The sequence below is a fragment of the Schistocerca piceifrons genome, unplaced genomic scaffold (assembly GCF_021461385.2).
Source record: "Schistocerca piceifrons isolate TAMUIC-IGC-003096 unplaced genomic scaffold, iqSchPice1.1 HiC_scaffold_159, whole genome shotgun sequence".
NCBI classification, from domain to species: domain Eukaryota; kingdom Metazoa; phylum Arthropoda; class Insecta; order Orthoptera; family Acrididae; genus Schistocerca; species Schistocerca piceifrons.
In genome coordinates this window covers 1-5,000 of record NW_025727445.1, presented here as the reverse complement: position 1 = coordinate 5,000, position 5,000 = coordinate 1, and the positions used below count along the sequence as shown (strand labels likewise).

The 5,000-nt window shown below is 57.1% G+C and overlaps 2 non-coding genes across 2 annotated transcripts; both read left to right on the top strand.

The window, feature by feature from the left end:
* The first annotated feature begins 2,068 nt into the window (after positions 1 to 2,068).
* LOC124735009 lies at positions 2,069 to 3,977 on the top strand. The gene has a single exon (XR_007009421.1). It is a non-coding gene; the product is annotated as a small subunit ribosomal RNA (ribosomal RNA).
* A 351-nt stretch (positions 3,978 to 4,328) lies between these two features.
* LOC124734999 lies at positions 4,329 to 4,483 on the top strand. The gene has a single exon (XR_007009415.1). It is a non-coding gene; the product is annotated as a 5.8S ribosomal RNA (ribosomal RNA).
* Positions 4,484 to 5,000: the final 517 nt, after the last annotated feature.

The window sequence follows — 5,000 nt, the reverse complement described above, 5'->3', positions numbered from 1 at the left end:
CCATGTTGTGCCTTAACCTAACCCATGTTGTGCCTTAACCTAACCCACGTTGTGCCTTAACCTAACCCACGTTGTGCCTTAACCTAACCCACGTTGTGCCTTAACCTAACCCACGTTGTGCCTTAACCTAACCCACGTTGTGCCTTAACCTAACCCACGTTGTGCCTTAACCTAACCCACGTTGTGCCTTAACCTAACCCACGTTGTCCCCTAAAGTAACCCACGTTGTCCCCTAACGTAACCCACGTTGTCCCCTAACGTAACCCATGTTGTCGCCTAAACCTGCTCTGTAATTGTTATACGACTCGTTCAATTAGTGTAGTGTTGCCCACCCGCAACCCTCGCAATATAGTTCGCTACTCGCACTGCCCGCTCCCCTGTGTATCGCTTCATGTTAAACACCTTGCAAGTCTTGCTGACTTTCCACATGCTCCTGCTGTACACTGTAATGTGGATGGCAGCAGGACGTACATGCCGCCCCTCCCCACGTCCCCACCTTGCCCCCCTGCCTTCGCAAGCTGGTTGGTGAGAAGTTTGCATGTTCAATGCCCTTCGCATGCGACGTACTCAGGCTACGTTGTGGTGCGGCCTGTGTCAACCGTCCGCTAATGTCGTACGCGTAAACCACAATCTGTACTGCACATTCGTCCTTATGTACCGAATGATACATCGTGGCACATGTGTGACCGTACAACGACTGCGCCCAAAAACGGCGGACCATACAGTGCAAATATTGTGCACGCAGCTACGTGTCGTCTCCCTATGAGAGCTGGATTGCAGTGTGGTACGCCATAGAGACGTGTGGGAGGAACGGACGCCGTGGATGGCGATCAGCATGAGCTGTCTGTTGATGTATTCGGACCTAGTCGTCTCTCCTCACACACCGTGATGGCATGGTGCACCGCGTTCCATATCTGCGACATGCTACAGAGGCCGGTTGACAGTCGTTCGAGCAATGGACATCGCATACGTACGGGGGCCACCTTCCACGTATTGTCTAGGCGTGCACATTTTGTTGCGTGTATGTGGGCAGACGTAGTGTGGCGTGACACCTGACACAGGCATGCAATAATCGTTGAAGTTGCAAATGGCGATGGACGCCTGCGTTTTCTGGTGAAGTTACGCAAATGAACAAATGGTAACCTGTTGTGGTGCGGTTGTTCTCGCTAGGGGTGAATCGGTGATGGCGACGATAGGTTGAGGTACGAACCGGTTGTTCCAGCGATACCCACCATGCCGACGAAACTGAACGGCATCTGGGTGTGAAGCGATACGCGGCGGTGGCTGGGTGGGACCGTCCCCGGCCGGTGAGGGGGCGCCTCCCGGCGTGCTGGCCGCGCGGTGCGTGGGCGCACGCGCTACAGCCGGCTGGTGGGGGCGGCCAGTGGCAGGCGCGCCGGCCGACGGACGCGGCAGGCGTCGCAGCTGCGCGCCGGCGCACCCTGCGCGCGGCGCCGTGCGGCCAAAGTAGGTCCTCGCGGGCCCGGTGCGAAGCGCGGTGGACATCTTCAGTGTGCTGGTCCGATTGAGGACTGTGTGCGTTGAGGATGCGCCGCCGCCCGGCGCTCGGCGCCGCGACGCCGTCTGCTGCTCGGTCGCCCCAGCGGTTCTCGCTGGTGGTTTGTATCGCAGCTGTGCGGATGTGTTGGCGCGTGCGCTGTGCTGGGAGAGTTCGCTTCGGCACCCAAGTGGGGCTTTTGTCCTTCTGTGGCGCTGGCGTTGGAGCTGCCGGTCACCGTAGGTGGCGCGTGTTGTCTCCCGCCGGCAATGCCACGACAGCACGCTCCCGGGCCTCTGTCGGCAGCGGCAAGCTCAGTTGGGAGCACGGGTGGTCGCACCGAAAGCGTCTACTCGCCTAACTCCGGGCGATTGCGCCTCTCTCGAACCCGACCAAGTACTTGGGACGGCGCTGCGCGCCGCCGGGACCTGAGAGGGTTTCGAGGTGTATTGTGCAGGGGAGCTCAGCCTCCTCCTGTTTGCAGAATGATTGAGCGGACGCTTGCGTGTTCGCGCGGGCCCCCGGGACACACTCCCGGGCGGCCGGCTGCTCAGCTCTAGTTGACGCAGCTCCCTGGTTGATCCTGCCAGTAGTCATATGCTTGTCTCAAAGATTAAGCCATGCATGTCTCAGTACAAGCCGCATTAAGGTGAAACCGCGAATGGCTCATTAAATCAGTTATGGTTCCTTAGATCGTACCCACGTTACTTGGATAACTGTGGTAATTCTAGAGCTAATACATGCAAACAGAGTCCCGACCAGAGATGGAAGGGACGCTTTTATTAGATCAAAACCAATCGGTCGGCTCGTCCGGTCCGTTTGCCTTGGTGACTCTGAATAACTTTGGGCTGATCGCACGGTCCTCGTACCGGCGACGCATCTTTCAAATGTCTGCCTTATCAACTGTCGATGGTAGGTTCTGCGCCTACCATGGTTGTAACGGGTAACGGGGAATCAGGGTTCGATTCCGGAGAGGGAGCCTGAGAAACGGCTACCACATCCAAGGAAGGCAGCAGGCGCGCAAATTACCCACTCCCGGCACGGGGAGGTAGTGACGAAAAATAACGATACGGGACTCATCCGAGGCCCCGTAATCGGAATGAGTACACTTTAAATCCTTTAACGAGTATCTATTGGAGGGCAAGTCTGGTGCCAGCAGCCGCGGTAATTCCAGCTCCAATAGCGTATATTAAAGTTGTTGCGGTTAAAAAGCTCGTAGTTGGATTTGTGTCCCACGCTGTTGGTTCACCGCCCGTCGGTGTTTAACTGGCATGTATCGTGGGACGTCCTGCCGGTGGGGCGAGCCGAAGGCGTGCGACCGCCTCGTGCGTGCTCGTGCGTCCCGAGGCGGACCCCGTTGAAATCCTACCAGGGTGCTCTTTATTGAGTGTCTCGGTGGGCCGGCACGTTTACTTTGAACAAATTAGAGTGCTTAAAGCAGGCAAGCCCGCCTGAATACTGTGTGCATGGAATAATGGAATAGGACCTCGGTTCTATTTTGTTGGTTTTCGGAACCCGAGGTAATGATTAATAGGGACAGGCGGGGGCATTCGTATTGCGACGTTAGAGGTGAAATTCTTGGATCGTCGCAAGACGAACAGAAGCGAAAGCATTTGCCAAGTATGTTTTCATTAATCAAGAACGAAAGTTAGAGGTTCGAAGGCGATCAGATACCGCCCTAGTTCTAACCATAAACGATGCCAGCCAGCGATCCGCCGCAGTTCCTCCGATGACTCGGCGGGCAGCCTCCGGGAAACCAAAGCTTTTGGGTTCCGGGGGAAGTATGGTTGCAAAGCTGAAACTTAAAGGAATTGACGGAAGGGCACCACCAGGAGTGGAGCCTGCGGCTTAATTTGACTCAACACGGGAAACCTCACCAGGCCCGGACACCGGAAGGATTGACAGATTGATAGCTCTTTCTTGATTCGGTGGGTGGTGGTGCATGGCCGTTCTTAGTTGGTGGAGCGATTTGTCTGGTTAATTCCGATAACGAACGAGACTCTAGCCTGCTAACTAGTCGCGTGACATCCTTCGTGCTGTCAGCGATTACTTTTCTTCTTAGAGGGACAGGCGGCTTCTAGCCGCACGAGATTGAGCAATAACAGGTCTGTGATGCCCTTAGATGTTCTGGGCCGCACGCGCGCTACACTGAAGGAATCAGCGTGTCTTCCTAGGCCGAAAGGTCGGGGTAACCCGCTGAACCTCCTTCGTGCTAGGGATTGGGGCTTGCAATTGTTCCCCATGAACGAGGAATTCCCAGTAAGCGCGAGTCATAAGCTCGCGTTGATTACGTCCCTGCCCTTTGTACACACCGCCCGTCGCTACTACCGATTGAATGATTTAGTGAGGTCTTCGGACTGGTACGCGGCATTGACTCTGTCGTTGCCGATGCTACCGGAAAGATGACCAAACTTGATCATTTAGAGGAAGTAAAAGTCGTAACAAGGTTTCCGTAGGTGAACCTGCGGAAGGATCATTACCGACTAGACTGCATGTCTTTCGATGTGCGTGTCGTGTCGCGCAACACGCTACCTGTACGGCTCGCCGTAGCCGTGCGCCGCGTGCGGAACCACGCGTGCCTCTCAAAACTAGCGGCAATGTTGTGTGGTACGAGCGCTGAAGCGCTGGAGCGGCTGGCCTGCGGCACCTGGCGCCTGGCGCCGGTTTTGAATGACTTTCGCCCGAGTGCCTGTCCGCTCCGGTGTGGAGCCGTACGACGCCCGTCGGCCGTGAGGCCGTTGGACACAGAACGCTGGAACAGGGGCCGCCACACGCCTCACTCCCGCCTATGCGACCGTCTCGAAAGAGACGGCGGAAACTGAGAAAAGATCACCCAGGACGGTGGATCACTCGGCTCGTGGGTCGATGAAGAACGCAGCAAATTGCGCGTCGACATGTGAACTGCAGGACACATGAACATCGACGTTTCGAACGCACATTGCGGTCCATGGATTCCGTTCCCGGGCCACGTCTGGCTGAGGGTCGGCTACGTATACTGAAGCGCGCGGCGTTTGCCCCGCTTCGCAGACCTGGGAGTGTCGCGGCCGCCTGTGGGGCCGGCCGCGTCTCCTCAAACGTGCGATGCGCGCCCGTCGCCTGGCGGTTCGCATACCGGTACTTTCTCGGTAGCGTGCACAGCCGGCTGGCGGTGTGGCGTGCGACACCTCGTACAACGACCTCAGAGCAGGCGAGACTACCCGCTGAATTTAAGCATATTACTAAGCGGAGGAAAAGAAACTAACAAGGATTCCCCCAGTAGCGGCGAGCGAACAGGGAAGAGTCCAGCACCGAACCCCGCAGGCTGCCGCCTGTCGTGGCATGTGGTGTTTGGGAGGGTCCACTACCCCGACGCCTCGCGCCGAGCCCAAGTCCAACTTGAATGAGGCCACGGCCCGTAGAGGGTGCCAGGCCCGTAGCGGCCGGTGCGAGCGTCGGCGGGACCTCTCCTTCGAGTCGGGTTGCTTGAGAGTGCAGCTCCAAGTGGGTGGTAAACTCCATCTGA